The 18,412-nt window shown below is 38.1% G+C and overlaps 1 long non-coding RNA gene across 1 annotated transcript in view; it reads left to right on the top strand.

Annotated features, from left to right (window-relative positions):
• The window catches only part of LOC118006260, a 285,798-nt gene that overhangs the window by 6,592 nt on the left and 260,794 nt on the right, over positions 1-18,412 (top strand). Inside the window, exons 2-3 of the long non-coding RNA XR_004678029.1 lie at positions 8,543-8,679; positions 15,618-15,695. This is a non-coding gene — a long non-coding RNA (uncharacterized LOC118006260). The remainder of the gene's footprint in view (positions 1-8,542; positions 8,680-15,617; positions 15,696-18,412) is intronic.

The following is an 18,412-nucleotide window of genomic DNA, read 5'->3' as shown; positions in this document are numbered from 1 at the left end:
TAAAACTCACCTATATTCTCATAGTTCTAGAGGCCAAATCATGGAAACCAAGAGATCTACAGGACCATGCTCTCTTCGAAGACTCTAAGCAGAATATCTTTCCTTGCCTCGTTCAGCTTCATGTGGCTCAAGCATTTCTTGGCTTGTGGAATAATTCCAGTCTCTACCTTCATCTTCACATGGCCTTCTCTTTTCCCTATGTGTCTCTCCTCTGTGTGTCTCTTATGAGGACACTCGTCATTGGACTCAGAAAATCTTGAATCATGCCTCAAGATATTTAACGTAATTATATCTGCAAACACCCCTTTTCCAAATGAGGTCATATTCATAGGTTGTGGGGGTTAGAACATGGACATGTGGGGACAACTATTCAACCCACTACTGTCATTGAAGCTTTTTTTAATGGATGAAGAAACCAAAGTTCAGAAAATTCACATAACTTGGTCAAGATTAGATAAACAAAATTTAATCTGGATTAGTCTCTCACCAAAATATGCGCTATTTTTATTACACTGTCTCTTATGTGAAGCTCTGGATTGCATGTATATCTTGAGTAGAGTTGGAAATCTATAAATGTGGTGAATCTCATTCTCTTTTCATACTAGGCATGCTATTATCATCTTAGTGCCCTTCCAAGTAAACCTATCTTTACCAGGAGACATGCCAGTGGAACTTTTTTTGAGAATATGCCTGAAGCATACTTTTCCCAATTATCCCAAGTTAAAACACTAATAAAGAACATCAATTCCCCAGCAAACCAATCACTGCTGTAAGTGGCATTTATATCATTCTCTTTCAAATCAGCAGAAGAAGCAGATGGCTTAAGTCATATATTTGGGCGATCAGCAGGCCACAATTTTCTATAGATGAATGTGAACAGCACTTTTAAAAACATAATTTTTATGGCATTGCCGGAAATGGCCAGCAATCCCTGTACCGATGGATGAAAGATTACTCCAAACTTTGCTGTGAAAGAGAGGAGAAGGCAAGGGGGTCAATGCTCAGAAACGAAGACCCTTTGCTCTTCTTTGCTCCTGCCTTTACTGGTCCTTCAGGATAATCATAAATCTTTATCACTGTTTCTCAAGCATGTGATCTGTGACAAGGGGTCTTACTGGAACTAGGAGAATCTGTTTATGGGAAAGATACAATATGCTAATCTGCTATGCTAATCTGTGTGTTCTAGTGTTCTACGAGTTCTGCTAAACATAGTCTAGGGGACAATGCATACATTTCTTAGATCACAGGGCAGCTGTTTGGGCTAAGAAAGCTTTGGGGACGGCAATTCCTGCCACATTCCTACGGCAGAGAAGTCACTAGACCTCAGCATTCCAAAGGCCTGCACCCTTCTCGGAAACCTTCCCTCACCCCCAACTACCTCCATGTTACATTTTAGCAAGCCAGGTATTATGGATGATTTCATGCTCTATATTAACCCCAACATGGCATGTTTTAATCTTAATGGTTCTTTATCACCAAAATTCAGAAGACACCCTTAACTTGGTACACATGACAAGCTGACCTAAACCCAGATGTTCTGAGCTCACAACCTTTCTGAAGATTTTAATTTTAGCCTTAGCTGCCATTTTTTTCTGACCTCTCAAATAGAGTTATTTCAAAATAACAGACATTTTGTTTCATTCTTTGACCCAAGAATGGCAAATTTTCATATAAGTTTATTATTTCCTAATTCGTTTCAGCTCTTTCCCTCAGCAGTTGCACCAAAGTGCATTTTCACAGAGAATTTCATGGTCCTTTTTTAATGAAAATTAATTCAGTGTTGTATGCTTTTGATTGTTACAACTTTAGTCCCATTTTATGGCTGGGGAAGTTGGTTCAGAGACAAATGACTTTTCGTAAATTATAAGGCAAGCTCTCATCAGAGACTTGCTGGTTGTTGCTCTTAAGACTATGACTGACTTTTGTCAAATGTAACCCATATAAAAATAGACTCTGATTTTATAACTTATAGTCTTTCCTCTCCTTGCAGTTGTCACTTTCCTCAACATCTGCTTAGCCCTTCAGGAGTTCCCCTGCAGTATGTTAATTTCACGATTACTTATTTCATGATTTTATGTCTTTTTGAGATTCTTTATCTAGACTGTAGGCTGAGAATCTTTTTTGCTTTGAATCCCTTTCCTAATCCCCCAAGATGCCTGAGTTATTATTCTATTCCCACTAGAAACCCAGAATGTTTGCTGATATTAGTGTCTGAAGTGAAGGTTGCTCATTTCTACTGCTTTAGTCTAGGCTTCTTTACCATGGCATTGTATGTATTAAAGATCATGGACTCTGGAGTCAGGCAACCTAGGTTCAATTCCAGCTCTACTATGTACCTTGGTCAAATTACTTATCCTCTGTGTCCCTTAGTTTTCCAATCTATAAAATGGAGATAATAATGGTACTTATATGACAGGATTTGTAATGATGAAGTAAGTTAATACTAAAATGAGAATGATGCCTAGAATGTAATGATCATTAAATATATATTTATTGAAGAAGTAATTTTTCCCCAAGATTTGTGCCACTGCCACATGTTGTGTTTCTGCCCCTAATCTCGTTCCCCACCAATTCACTTGTGATTACAGTCAGAGTGATCCTTCTAAAGTACAAATAGGATACTCTGCTTCTCTGCTTAAATATCTAAATAGAGTTTCAGCTTCCAGCTGCCATGGATTGAGCTGCCCAGGTGCCCCCAATCAACCCAATTTTTTAAATGGCAAGTGAAGTAAACAAATTTTATAAAAGACAAAATACAAATGGCCAATAATCATGTAAAAAGATGTTCAACATTACTGGTCATTGCTGGAAATACATAAAATCATAATGAAATACCATTTCATAAGTATAGAATGACTAAAATTAAAAGAACTAATAATATGAAGTATTGGCAAGGATGGAAAAACAAGAATTTTCACACATTTATGGTGAGATATAAAATGGCATGACCACTTTTAAGAACAATTTGCAAATTTCTCTAAAGTTGAACATACTTATAATATGACCTAGCAAATCTTTTCTTGGGTATTTCTGCAAAATAAATGAAAACTTATGTCCATAAGAAGACTTGTACATAAATGTTCATAGCCACTTTATTTACAGTGGCCAAACAACCGAAATAATAATGAGTTCTAGTAAATGAGTGGATAAACAAACTATAGTACATCATAAAATCAAATATTAGCAAAAAAAAAAAAACTATTGATACACAAAACATGGAGGAATTTCACAGATATGCTGAGTAAAAAAAAAAGAAATTCATATGAAAAAATTCTACTTACATGAAATTGTAGAATAAGTAAAATCAAACCATAAAAGTGAATAAAAGCAGAACAGTTTTTACCTGAGTCAGAAAGTGAGGGGAGCAAGAGAGGAGATGACTACAAAGGGGCACTAGCAAACTTTCCCAGGAGATGGAAATGTTTGATATCTTGATTGGAGTGTAGGTTACACATGTATACATTTGTCAGAATTTTTTTGGCCCTAAATGTATGCATTTTATTTAATGTAAATTCAATTCAGTTCATTAAAAAAAATTAGATATTTCATATCCTGACTTCCATCCCCCTCTGGAGCCTAATCTCTGTTTCATCTTGAACTTTAAGTTTTCTCCATTTTGGGTACTTCTTGCCTTCAAGTTTTTGCATAAACTGTCCCCACTACTTGATAATCTTTCCACTTTTTCACCTTTCCTTCTAACCCCAGATTGGTTAAGTGCTCTTCCCAACTGTTTCCAAACCATTCTAATATAATGCTCAATAGACAATATATTCTGTACATGTTATTACATGTTATTGTTTTTGCTTGTTTAATTGTCTGTCTTTCCTGTTAAAGTCTAACCTCCCTGAATATAGGAATTGTGTCCGCTTTGTTTGCCACCATACCTATCATGGCCTTGGCTTGTAATTGGCACTTAATATATATTTATTGAATGAGTAAATGAATGAACCAATAAATGAACAAATGAGCTTACATAAACGTCCTGAAATCTTTAGGTAGATTCTGTTATTTCAAGGTTCTGTTCTCTAAGTAAAATTAATTGAGGGCTTCCCCCTCTAAGTGAGTGTTATTTTTGGTATGGCACCACACATTTTATTATAGGTATTTTCTTCTAAATTGTATTTCTCAGAAGCCACCATTTTTGTAGGAGCAGTGAGTCACAAAAATGCAATTCTTGGCTCTGCTTTTCCCCAATATCCCGGCCCCCCAGCTAGCCAGACCAAACATTCCTTATTAACCATGTTTTTGATTGTGTACAGGATTTCTGTCGGATTTAGATTGTCTATCAAGATATTCAGTAATCTTCCACTCTGAAAAGTATAGCATAATTTTCCTTTTTTATAATGTTCTCTACCTTTTTGCAAACGCTTTTTTAAAAAATAGGTGTGAAAAGAGAGAGTTTGACTTCTTCTTTGCCAATTTGAATAAATTTTATTTCTTTTTGTTGTCTAACTGCTGTTGCTAGGACTTCTAGTACTATGTTGAACAATAGTGGCTAGAGTGGGCATCCTTGATGTGTTCCTGATCTTAAGGGAAAGGCTCTCAGCTTTTTCCCATTGAGGATGATATTCGCTGTGGGTTTTTCATAGTTGGATTTTATGAACTTGAGGAATGTTCCCTCTATCCCTATACTCTGAAGAGTTTTAATCAGGAAAGGATGTTGTATTTTGTCAAATGCTTTTTCTGCATCTATTGAGAGGACCATATGGTTCTTCTCCCTCCTCTTATTAATGTGTTCTATCAGACTGATTGATTTGCGAATGTTGAACCACCCTTGCATCCCGGGTATAAATCCCACTTGGTCGTGGTGGATGATCCTTTTAATGTATTGTTGGATCCTATTAGCTAGGATTTTGTTGACGATTTTGGAATCCATATTCATCAGTGATATATGACATGAAACTTTATGTGGAAAACCCAAAAGACTCCACCCCCAAATTACTAGAACTCATCCAGCAATTCAGTAATGTGGCAGGATACAAAATCAATGCACAGGAATCAGTTGCTTTCTTATACACTAACAATGCAACTGTAGAAAGAGAAATTAGAGAAACAATTCCATTTATAATACCACCAAAAACCATAAGATACCTTGGAATAAACCTAACCAAAGAGGTAAAGGATCTATACTCTAGGAACTACAGAACACTCATGAAAGAAGTTGAATAAGATACAAAAGATGGAAAAATATTCCATGCTCATGGATGGGAAGAATAAACATTGTTAAAATGTCTATGGTACCCAGAGCAATCTATACCTTCAATGCCGTCCCGATCAAAATTCCAATGACATTTTTCAAAATGCTGAAACAAATAATCCTAAAATTTGTATGGAATCAGAAAAGACCCCAAATCACCAAGGAAATGTTGAAAAAGAAAAAGCTGGGGGCATCACGTTGCCCGATTTCAAGCTATATTACAAAACTGTGATCACCAAGACAGCATGGTACTGGCACAAAAACAGACATATAGACCAATGGAACAGAGAACCCAGATATGGACCCTCAACTCTATGGTCAAATAATCTTTGACAAAGCAGGAAAAAACATGCAATGGAAAAAAAACAGTCTCTTCAATAAATGGTGCAGGGAAAATTGGACAGCCACAGGCAGAAGAATGAAACTCAACCATTCTCTAACACCATTTACAAAGATAAACTCTAAATGGATGAAAGACCTCAATGTGAGACAGGAATCCACCAAAATCCTAGAGGAGAACATAGGCAGTAACCTCTTTGACATCGGCCACAGCAACTTCTTTCAAGATACATCTCCAAAAGCTAGTGAAGCAAAAGCAAAAATGAACTTTTGGGACTTCATCAAGATAAAAAGCTTCTGCACAGCCAAGGAAACAGTCAACAAAACAAAGAGGCAACCCACAGAATGGGAGAAGATATTTGCAAATGACACTACAGATAAAGGGCTGGTATCCAAGATCTATAAAGAACTTCTCAAACTCAACCCCCGAAAAACAAATAATCAAGTCAAAAAGTGGGCAGAAGAGACGAACAGACACTTCTCTGAAGAAGACATACAAATGGCTAACAGACACATGAAAAAATGTTCATCACTAGCCATTAGGGAAATCCAAATCAAAACCACATTGAGATACCACCTTATACCAGTTAGAATGGCAAAAATGGACAGGGAAAGAAACAACAAATGTTGGAGAGGTTGTGGAGAAAGGGGAACCCTCTTACACTGTTGGTGGGAATGCAAGTTGGTACAGCCACTTTGGAAAACAGTGTAGAGGTGCCTCAAAAATTTAAAATTAGAGCTCCCTATGACCCAGCAATTGCACTACTGGTGATTTACCCCAAAGACACAGATGTAGTGAAAAGAAGGGCCATATGTACCCCAATGTTCATAGCAGCAATGTCCGCAATAGCCAAACTGTGGAAAGAGCCAAGATGCCCTTCAACAGATGAATGGATAAAGAAGATGTGGTCCATATATACAATGGAATATTACTCAGCCATCAGAAAAGATGAATACCCAACTTTTGCATCAACATGGATGGGATTGGAGGAGATTATGCTAAGTGAAATAAGTCAAGCAGAGAAAGTCAATTATCACATGGTTTCACTTATTTGTGGAACATAAGGAATAGCATAGAGGACATTAGGAGAAGGAAGGGAAAAATGGGGGCGGGGAATTGGAGGGAGAGATGAACTATGAGAGACTATGGACTCTGAGAAACAAACAGGGTTTTAGAGGGGAGGGGGGAGGGAGGAGGGGTTAGCCCAGTGATGGGTATTAAGGAGGGCACGTACTGCATGGAGCATTGGGTGTTATATGAAAACAATGGATCGTGGATCACCACATCAAAAACTAATGATGTATGGTGACTAACATAACATAATAAAATTAAAAAAAAAAATAGGTGCTATTTCTCTCTCCATATATATACCAAATATATATGAACAATACAGGTGAAACCTAATAAGATAGACTCTTATTTATTCTGTCATTGTTTCTTGTATCTTTTATTCTATTTTAACATGTAGTTTCAAAGCTTTTAGGAAAAACTATACTACTATTCGGTCAATTCAAAGTATCAGAGAGAAGTATTAGGGTCCCCTTCTCAAATAGCTCAAAATCTGGTGAGGACTTAGAAATAAACAAACTGTTGTCTACTCTATGATCAATAAAGTCATGTCCAGGCACTCAGTGGGGGTTGGAGTCTGCAATTCTGTGTACATTATACCTAGTTGTTAAACACTCTTCTAAGTTAGGCATTAATAGTCTTACTTTATAAATAAAGATAATGAATCACAGGACAGTAGTGTTTTCAAGATCACATAACTAATAAGTGGCAGAACCAAAATCTAGGCCAGTCAGAATTTTAAGCCTATGTCTTTTTATGTGCACCACATTGGTCTCCTAAGAGTAGGGAGGGAAGAAAATTAGGGAGTCAAGAATGAACCACAGTTTTCTAGCTAGGTAGACTGGGTAGCAGGTGGTGGAATCCGTATTCTGAGTCCAGGTATGCAGTTAGTCAGACAAGTTTGGAGGAAAACATGGTATGTGGAGAAATTTGAAGATTAGTGTTTGATGCCTGTAGGCTGTTAAGTTCAGCTACTGCAGGCAACGGAAATGAGACTTTGGAGCACAACTACAGGCTTGGGTTGGAGATGAAGGTGTGAACACCACAGTACCTATATAGTGGTTGAAACTTTGGGTATGTATTGAATCACCCAGGAGGAGTATGCAGATTGAGAAGAGGCTTAAGTGTCCATCTTCAATTTGTTGGTCTCTAGATTTCTCTTGTAGATCTTATATAAAAATCTCATGCATGTATCAGGGCTTAATTAAACTTGGACTTATTCACTGAATAAATATTGATAAAATTACTGAGTATCAATTTTATGTTCAACAGTGGGTTAGGCTCTATAGGGAATAGAAAGGAAGAAGATAAATTTCCCCTCTCTAGGATCCTGCAGTCTGGCTGGCAAGTCAGAGTGTATCTACTAGAAGTCATAATGTACAATCTAGAGTGTGGACAGGACCAGCATGCTTTATGTTTGTGGGTATGTTTCAGGGAACCCTTGGGCATCTCATAATAAATAATCATAAGACATCCAAAAGTTATGATATAAACATCATTGATATAAGCTCCTCCCAGTTTACTACTTCTGTTTCTGTTCTTCTTTTTGGAAGCTATTCATCACTTAACAAATAATAAAAACTCCTTTCTTGAACATGTTATCCTTTAAGCCCATTCCTTTAATGCTAAAGAATGCAAGTGGACCTCAGGAAGGCTGGAACTTAGAATTAGAAAGCTGTAGGGAGAGCCATGGATGACCTCACTCCATTTCCCATTCCTGCTTCTCACTGCAGGTCTGATTCATCTTCTCTCTGCTGACGCTCTCTCTGCTCCTAAAGCTGCCTGAAAAAATATGACCACCCAGAGTAGAATATGATTACTAAGCATTTTCTTAGCCTTGAGTTCCTCTTGGTTTTCCTTTCTCAACACTGTGCATGTATTATTTTTAATCCTTACAACAACCATTCAAGACTGAAATTACTCTTTCTACATTATAGATGAGGAGACTGAAGCTGAGAGAGACTATGGCCTGCTAAGTCACTGTCAGCTGCTGGGGATGCAGAAATGAAAACCCAAGGCCTCTGCCTTCATGGACTTCATAGTACAACGGTGAAGCAGATATTTATCATTATAGGTATAGACATCAATTAGTTATTACAAAATTCTGTAAGAAGCACTGTAATAGATGTGTAAACACTGAATTGTAACACAAAGGATGATGCCTGGAGAAGTACAGAGAGCACTGTAGAAAGGACATTTGAACCAACTTGGAAGAATGTGCAGCTCTCCAGATACAAAAAGGGGGGGAATGACATTTCAGGTTTTAGAGGCACAGAGTATTTATTATTTATAGGAAAAGCAGTGCTGTCCATGTTTCCCTTTGAACCCATGGCTCACCTTCTGAACTGGCAGCCAAGCTCAGATGTGCTTTACGTGAGCTTGGCTATAGGCCCTGCTGAAATGGTTCAAAATAATCTGATTTCCAGTAAGCCAGAGAAAAAAACACTTGAGACCAATATTTGTTATAAAAATTCAGTCTTGGGGGGCGGAGCAAGATGGCAGAGGAGTAGGAGACCTGGATTTCGTCTGGTCTCAGGAATTCAGCTGGATAGGGATCAAACCATTCTGAACACCTACGAACTCAACAGGAGATCAAAGAAAAGAATAGCACCAACTCTCTGAACAGAAAAGCGACCACTTTCTGGAAGGTAGGACTTGCGGAGAAGTGAATCCGAGGCGATATTCGGGAAGTTAGAAGGCGGGGGGGAGGGGGCCTCTGTCAGCTGCTACTGGCAAGTGATAGAGCAGCAGAGCTCGAAATCGGAACTTTTAGAAGTCTGCTCCGCTGAGGGACGTCACTCCAGTGGCTAAGCGGGGGGTGAAACCCTCCCGTGTGGTTCAGGACCCTCAGGGTTACAGAAAGACCGGGGGTGCCTGAGTGTGGCAGAGCTCCCAAGGATCAGAGTGGGGAAGCCGGCTGCAGAGATGGAGCTGAGGAGCGGGCTCTTAGCTCTGTGTTGCCATAAACCATGATCCAAGGCACAGTCGGGCCACTGTTCTTCCAGCAGGGACCCAACAAGCAGCAGATCTGGGGAGACTCCCCTTCCTCCCCTAGAGGAGCAGTGCAGGAGCACACCACAGGGATCTGCTGGGTTTGGAGACTTCACACAGGGTCGGGTGCCAGAGACAGAAACGCTCGGTCACAGGCCAGATGAGCATGGAGTGCAGCCGGAGACCAGGGAGACAGGAGTGATTGACTGCTTTTCTCTGGGGGACGCACTGAGGAGTGGGGCCCCGAGTTCTCAGCTCTTCCGGGACCAGAGATTGGGAGGCTGCCATTTCACTCTCATCCTCCAAAGCTGTACGAAAAGCTTGCAAGGAACAAAAGCTCCTGAGAGCAAACCTGAGCAGATGACTTAGCCTGGCCCCGGCAAGGGCGGGGCAATTCCACCTCTAGCAAAGACATCTGAGAACCACTGCAACAGGCCCCTCCCCCAGAAGATCAGCAAGAACAGCCAGCCAAGACCAAGTTTACTGATCAATGAGAATGGCAGAACTCCAGCACTAAGGGAATACTGCACATAGAATTCATGGCTTTTTTCCCATGATTCTTTAGTCTTTCAAAGTTAATTTTTTTTAAACTTTCTTTTTCTTTCTTTTTTTTTCTTGAATTTTTCTTTTTCCCTTTTTTAACCAACATCTTGTCAATCCCTTTTTTTTAAAAAATCTTTTTTATTTTTCATTTTTAGAGTCATATTCTATCCCATCACAGTAGTTAACCTTATTTTTGGTATATATATATAAGTTGTTCTGTCTTTAAAATTTTGGGATACAGTTTCTTCTAACAGACCAAAATATACCCTAAATCTCTAGTGTATGGCTTTGTTCTAGTCTCCTGCCTGATCATATTCTCTCCCTTTTTTTTTTTAATCCTCTTCTTTCTTTTTTCAACCAACTTTTTATCAATTCCTTTTATAAAATCTTTTATAATTTTCATCTTTACAGTCATATTCCATCCCTTCATCATATTTACCCTTATTTTTGTACATATATGTTTTTCTTTCTTAAAAATTTTGGGAGGTGCTTTCTTCTGACACACCAAAATACACCCAAAATCTAGTATGTGGCACTGATCTATGCACCAGCCTGATCATATTTGATCATATTCTGTTTTTTGTTTGTTTGTTTTTATCTTTTTCTTTTTTTTTTTCTTTTCTTTTTTCTTTCTTTCCCTTTCGTTTCCCCCAGTTTCAGGTCTCCTCTGATTTATTAGTGTATATTCTGGGGGGGGGTCGTTGTTACCCTGTTAGTATTTTGTTCTCTCATTCATCTCTTCTCCTCTGTACAAAATGACAAGACAGAAAAAACCACCTCAAAGAAAAGAACAAGAGGCAGTACCGACTGCCACGGACATAATCAATATGGACATTAGTAAGATGTCGGAACTAGACTTCAGAATGATGATTTTAAAGATACTAGCTGGGCTTGAAAAAAGCATAGAAGATACTAGAGAATCCCTTTCTGGAAAAATAAAACAGCTAAAATCTAACCAAGTTGAAATAAAAAAAGCTATTAATGAGGTGCAATAAAAAATGGAGGCTCTAACTGCTAGGATAAATGAGGCAGAAGAGAGAATTGGTGATATAGAAGACCAAATGAGGGAGAATAAAGAAGCTGAGAAAAAGAGAGATAAAAAACTACTGGATCACGAGGGCAGAATTCGAGAGATAAGTGATACCATAAGATGAAACCATATTAGAATAATTGGGATCCCAGAAGAAGAAGAAAGAGAGAGAGGGGCAGAAGGTACATTGGAGCAAATTATAGCAGAGAACTTCCCTAATCTGGGGAAGGAAACAGGCATCAAAACCCAGGAGGCACAGAACCCCCTCAAAATCAATAAAAATAGGTCAACACCCCGACATCTAATAGTAAAACTTATGAGTCTCATAGACAAAGAGAAAATCCTGAAAGCAGCTCGAGAGAAGAAATCTGTAACCTACAAGGGTAGAAACATTAGACTGACAACAGACCTAACCACAGAGACCTGGCAGGCCAGAAAGGACTGGCATGATATATTCAGAGCACTAACTGAGAAAAATATGCAGCAAAGAATACTATATCCAGCTAAGCTGTCATTGAAAATAGAAGGAGAGATAAAAAGCTTCCAGGACAAACAAAAACTAAAGGAATTTGCAAACACAAAACCAGCCCTACAGGAAATCTTGAAACAGGTCCTCTAAGCAAAGAGAGAGCCTAAAAGTAACATAGACCAGAATAGAACACAGACAATATACAGTAACAGTCACCCTACAGGCAATACAATGGCACTAAATTCCTATCTTTCAATAGTTACCCTGAATGTAAATGGGCTAAATGCCCCAATCAAAAGACACAAGGTATCAGATTGGATAAAAAAACAAGACCCATCGATATGCTGTCTGCAAGAGACTCATTTTAGAACCAAAGACACCCCCAGATTGAAAGTGAGGGGGTGGAAAACCATTTACCATGCTAATGGACACCAAAAGAAAGCTGGGGTGGCAATCCTTATATCAGACAAACTAGATTTTAAACCAAAGACTATAATAAGAGATAAGGAAGGACACTGTATCATACTTAAAGGGTCTATCCAACAAGAAGATCTAACAATTGTAAATATCTATGCCCCTAACATGGGAGCAGCCAATTATATAAGGCAATTAATAACAAAAGCAAAGAAACACATCGAGAACAATACAATAATAGTGGGCGACTTTAACACCCCCCTCACTGAAATGGACAGATCATCTAAGGAAAAGATCAACAAGGAAGTAAAGACTTTAAGTGACACACTGGACCAAATGGACTTCACAGATATATTCAGAACATTCCATCCCAAAACAACAGAATACACATTCTTCTCTAGTGCCCATGGAACATTCTCCAGAATAGATCACATCCTAGGTCACAAATCAGGTCTTAACTGGTACCAAAAGATTGGGATCATTCCCTGCATATTTTCAGACCACAATGCTTTGAAGCTAGAACTCAATCACAAGAGGAAAGTTGGAAGAACTCAAATACATGGAGGCTAAAGAGCATCCTACTAAAGAAAGAATGGGTCAACCAGGAAATTAAAGAAGAATTTAAAAAATTCATGGAAACAAATGAAAATGAAAACACAACTGTTCAAAATCTTTGGGATGCAGCAAAGGCGGTCCTAAGAGGAAAGGATATAGCAATACAAGTCTTTCTCAAGAAACAAGAAAGGTCTCATATACACAACCTAACCCTACACCTAAAGGAGCTGGAGAAAGAACAGCAAGTAAAGCCTAAACCCAGCAGGAGAAGAGAAATAGTAAAGATCACAGCAGAAATCAATGAAATAGAAACCAAGAAAACAATAGAACAGATCAACGAAACTAGGAGCTGGTTCTTTGAAAGAATTAACAAGATTGATAAACTCCTGGCCAGACTTATCAAAAAGAAAAGAGAAATGACCCAAATAAATAAAATCATGAATGAAAGAGGAGAGATCACAACTAACACCAAAGAAGTACAAACAATTATTAGAACATATTATGAGCAAATATATGCCAGCAAATTAGATAATTTGGAAGAAATGGATGCATTCCTAGAGATGTATCAACTACCAAAACTGAACCAGGAAGAAATAGAAAACCTGAACAGACCTATAACCACTAAGGAAATTGAAGCAGTCATCAAAAACCTCCCAACAAACAAAAGCCCAGGGCCAGATGGCTTCCCAGGGGAATTCTACCAAACATTTAAAGAAGATTACCTATTCTTCTGAAACTGTTCCAAAAAATAGAAATGGAAGGAAAACTTCCAGACTCGTTTTATGAGGCCACCATTACCTTGATCCCCAAACCAGACAAAGACCCCATCAAAAGGTTACAGACCAATATCCTTGATGAACATGGATGCAAAAATTCTCACCAAAATACTAGCCAGTAGGATCCAACAGTACATTAAAAGGATTATTCACCACGACCAAGTGGGATTTATCCCTGGGTTGCAAGGTTGGTTCAACATCCGCAAATCAATCAATGTGATACAATACATTAATAAAAGAAAGAACAAGAACCATATGATCCTCTCAGTAGATGCAGAAAAAGCATTTGACAAAGTACAGCATCCTTTCTTGATCAAAACTCCTCAGAGTATAGGGATAGAGGGTACATACCTCAATATCATAAAAGCCATCTATGAAAAACCCACAGCGTATATCATTCTCAATGGGGAAAAACTGAGAGCTTTTCCCCTAAGGTCAGGAACTTGGCAGGGATGTCCTCTATCACCACTGCTATTCAACATAGTATTAGAAGTCCTAGCCACAGCAATCAGACAACAAAAAGAAATAAAAGGCATCCAAATCAGCAAAAAAGAAGTCAAACTCTCACTCTTTGCAGATGATATGATACTTTATGTGGAAAACCCAAATACTCCACCTCAAAACTGCTAGAACTCATACAGGAATTCAGTAAAGTGGCAGGATATAAAATCAATGCACAGAAATCAGGAAGGGCAAGGGAAGCAAGGGCAAAAATGAACTATTGGGACTTCATCAAGATAAAAACCTTCTGCACAGCAAATGAAACAGTCAACAAAACCAAAAGAAAACCGACCAAATGGGAGAAAATATTTGCAAATGACATATCAGATAAAGGGCTAGTATCCAAAATCTATAAAGAACTTATTAAACTCAACACCCAAAGAACAAATGATCCAATCAAGAAATGGGCAGAAGACATGAACAGACATTTTTCCAAAGAAGACATCCAAATGGCCAACAGACACATGAAAAAGTGCTCAACATCACTCGGCCTCAGGGAAATCCAAATCAAAACCTCAATGAGATACCACCTCACACCAGTCAGAATGGCTAAAATTAACAAGTCAGGAAATGACAGATGTTGGCGGGGATGCGGGGAAAGGGGAACCCTCCTACACTATTGGTGGGAATGCAAGCTGGTGCAACCACTCTGGAAAACAGTATGGAGATTCCTCAAAAAGTTGAAAATAGAGCTGCCCTATGACCCAGCAATTGCACTAGTGGGTATTTACCCCAAAGATATAAATATAGGGATCCAAAAGGGTATGTGCACCCCGATGTTTATAGCAGCAGTGTCCATAATAGCCAAACTATGGAAAGAGCCAAGATGTCCTCAACAGATGAATGGATAAAGAAGATGTGGTAGATATATACAATGGAATATTATGCAGCCATCAAAAGGAATGAAATCTTGCCATTTGCAATGACGTGGATGGAACTGGAGGGTATTATGCTGAGCAAAATAAGTCAATCAGAGAAAGACATGTATCATATGACCTCACTGATATGAGGAATTCTTAATCTCAGGAAACAGACTGAGGGTTGCTGGAGTGGTGGGGGGTGGGAGGGATGGGGTGGCTGGGTGATAGACATTGGGGAGGGTATGTGTTATGGTGATGCTGTGAATTGTGTAAGACTGTTGAATCACAGACCTATACCTCTGAAACAAATAATACATTATATGTTAAAAAAAAAGAAGAAGAAGAAGGAGAAGGAGAAGAAGAAGATAGCAGGAACGGGAAATTGAAGTGGGGGGAATTGGAGGGGGAGATGAACCATGAGAGACTATGGACCCTGAGAAACAAACTGAGGGTTCTAGAGGGGAGGGGTGTGGGGGGATGGGTTAGCCTGGTGATGGGTATTAAAGAGGGCACGTATTACATGGAGTACTGCGTGTTATATGCAAACAATGAACCATGGAACACTACATCAAAAACTAATGATGTAATGTATGGTGATTAACATAACATAATAAAAAAAATTTATTTTGGCAAAAAAAAAAAATTCAGTCTCTTACTTCTTTAGTTTTCTCTCTCTCTTTTTCTCTTCCCTGTACCCTGCCCCAACCACAATATAAATCAGCACAGACAACAATGTGGGATTTGACAGTAATTGCTATTAGTTTTGAATAATGAATACATACCAAGACTTGGGCATTACAAAAGTTGTTGTGTTGTACATTATACTTTTTTTAGGATATCCTTAGGTATATTTGTGTTTTCTCTATCTTACAGCCTATCTCATACCGGTCTGCATAGAACTTTTGGAATATCCCACCAATAAGATGACTGTGTTCTGTACAGACTTATTTGGTAAGGTATGGGTTACAGAGTCTTGCATATGTCTCTTCAGAAATAAGGCTGAAATGTAGGTGCTACCTATACACAAAACAGCTCAAGACTGTCTCTAACTTGCTATAAATGAAGAAAAGTACTGATTTTCACTACTTATAAGGTGCATTTTCTCATAGCTAAGTATATCCTCAGAGATGTTTAAATAAAAAGTTTTCCTTAAGTCATAAGAAATCTTAATAAGCAAGAAACATTTATTACATAAAACATTATATTTAAGTTTCCATAGAATTGTACCTGAAACTTTATAAACTCAATCTATTCCTTAAGCTCTGAAGAAGATGGGTGGGTATTTCTATAGAATGCTCTTTCAGCTTAGCATTTGTCAGCAGGACAATTCAACTTGAATGTCTTTTCCACATGGCATTGTTATCAGAAATAGCCCTATCTTTTTTGAACCCCAGGTCTTGCTGCTTCAGGACATAAAAAGTATTTCATGCACTAAACTACCTCATTTTATCTATTGTAACTAAAAATCAACTAGTCCAGAGGGACTCAGGTAAACGCGAGCACAAATGTATTTAATATGTTGCCCCACTAACCTTCAGCACCAATGGAGACTGTATACAATGATGGCATATACATTTTTTAAACATTTTTTTGTCCAGGTAATTTTATGTATATGTAATAAAAAAGTGAAAAAATATATATGGTAAGGTGAGAGTAAGTCTTCTTCCCATTACCCCCAGCCATATAGCACCATCTCCAGAGGCAATTACCATATCCAAACTTTCTCTATCCTACCAGAGATATTATGCACATGTGTGAGTTTATGTACATGACCATTGCTTTGACACAAATGGTGGCAAATAATATACAGTGTTTTGCATCTTGCTTTTTCATTTAATATATCTTGGAGTTGTTGCATATCAGCTCATGTAGATCTGCCTCATTCCACTTAATTGCTGCTTAGGATTCCATTATTTCATTGCACTGTAATTTATTTACCAGATCTCTATTAATGGAAGTTCATGTTATCTCCAGCTTTTTGCTAATACAGACAAAATGCTCTGGTGAATAAACTTTGAGTATGTATGGGAATATTTGTCAGATAAATTTCTGGAAGCAGAATTGCTGGGTTAAAGATAGGGAATGGAAGTAAAGGCATTTTTGAGTAAAATCTCAGAAATGATCAGAGATTTTGTTCCTTAGCTTAGCTCTATGTCTGTCTTTCTTCGTTCTGTCTCTTTCCTAGGGATTCCTTAGCTGAGACTATAGTACATCTCATTCTACTTTATTTCTAGTACAATGAATTCTTTTGTCTTTTTATTCTATCTGTTCCATCAACCATCAAATCTGGATCAACCAAAAAACATCTGCCTTCTTCGCTACTACACCTAGACTGCTAACTGTTTGGGGGAGACACATGTAATTTGGCTCTATTAGAAACTTATGTTTTCTAAGATCCTTTAGAGACTCCATTATACTCAGAAATCCTTTTACTTACACCTATCTTATTGTCCTACTTTCAGTATTGGCCATTCCACTAGCTGACTATATTTATAACTTTCTATCTTACTTGTACCACTACAGGAAATTGCTTGGTTTCCCACTTCTTAGAGAAACACAGTTCACTAGCTAAGAACCCCCTTAATTCCTCTTTTAACACTCAAAATTTCTACTTGAAATTCTCAGTGATCTCAAAACAAGAGTTTCCCTTTCACTATCCAGTGCTAATCTTGCAATGTACTCCTTATTCCCACTACCTCTCTACTGATTTTTTGTACTCTCTTGTATAAATAAATTCTTAAAAATCCACTCTCTACCCTTTATTCTCCTCCAGCTATTGCTTCCCATTTCTTCGCAAATATCATTCTTAAGAGAACAGGCCAAAGAATAGATATTGGTACCACTGTTTAAATTCCTATTCACTGAAGAATAGGTCCTGCCTCTACCACAACACCAAAACTACTGTTGCTATGATCTCCAGAAAGTGTCAAATTTCTAAGACTTTTGAGCAGTCTTGGGCATCATCATACTTGAATTTCCTCCCTTGATTTGCCTTGAACCCCAACCCCTCCAGCAAAATTTCTGTTGTTTTTATTATAATTTATCTTTTTGTTTTCCTTTCCTTTTTAAAAGTAAACTATTCTGATTTCTTTCTGACTTTAGGTCTTTAGGTCTATGTTCCCTAGGATTAAGTTCTCGTCAAGCTTTTCTTCTCACTTTTTTTTTGTTTGTTTCCTGTTATTATGGCATGAAGTCTAAATTCTTCACTCTAATTTTTTTAATTGAAGTATACTTGACACACAATGTTACATTAGGTTTAGGTGTACAGCATAGTGATTTCACAACTCTATACATTTTGCTATGCTCACAAGTGTTGCTACCATCTGTCACTGTACAACACTACATTACAATATCATTGACTATATTCCTTATGCTGTACCTGTCATCCCCAAGAGTTATTCATTCCATAACTGGAAGCTTGTACCTCCTACTCTCCTCTGCCCATTTTGCCTATTCTTCCAACCACTCTCATGTGGCAACCACCAGTTTGTTCTCTGTATTAATGGGTCTGTTTTTGCTTTTTTTATTTGCTTTGTCTTTTTTTTTTTTTAGGTTTTTTTTTTTTTTTTTTAAGAGAGAGAGAGGGTGAGCATGAGCAAGCATGAGCAAGGTGGGATGGGCAGAGGGAGAAGCAGACTCCCTGATGAGCAGGGAGCCCAACGCAGGGT

Source organism: Mirounga leonina, unplaced genomic scaffold, assembly GCF_011800145.1.
Source record: "Mirounga leonina isolate KUSES-001 unplaced genomic scaffold, KU_Mleo_1.0 Mir_95, whole genome shotgun sequence".
In the NCBI taxonomy this organism is placed as follows: domain Eukaryota; kingdom Metazoa; phylum Chordata; class Mammalia; order Carnivora; family Phocidae; genus Mirounga; species Mirounga leonina.
The sequence above is the reverse complement of the archived record's forward strand: the minus strand, read 5'-3'. Positions and strand labels throughout refer to the sequence as shown.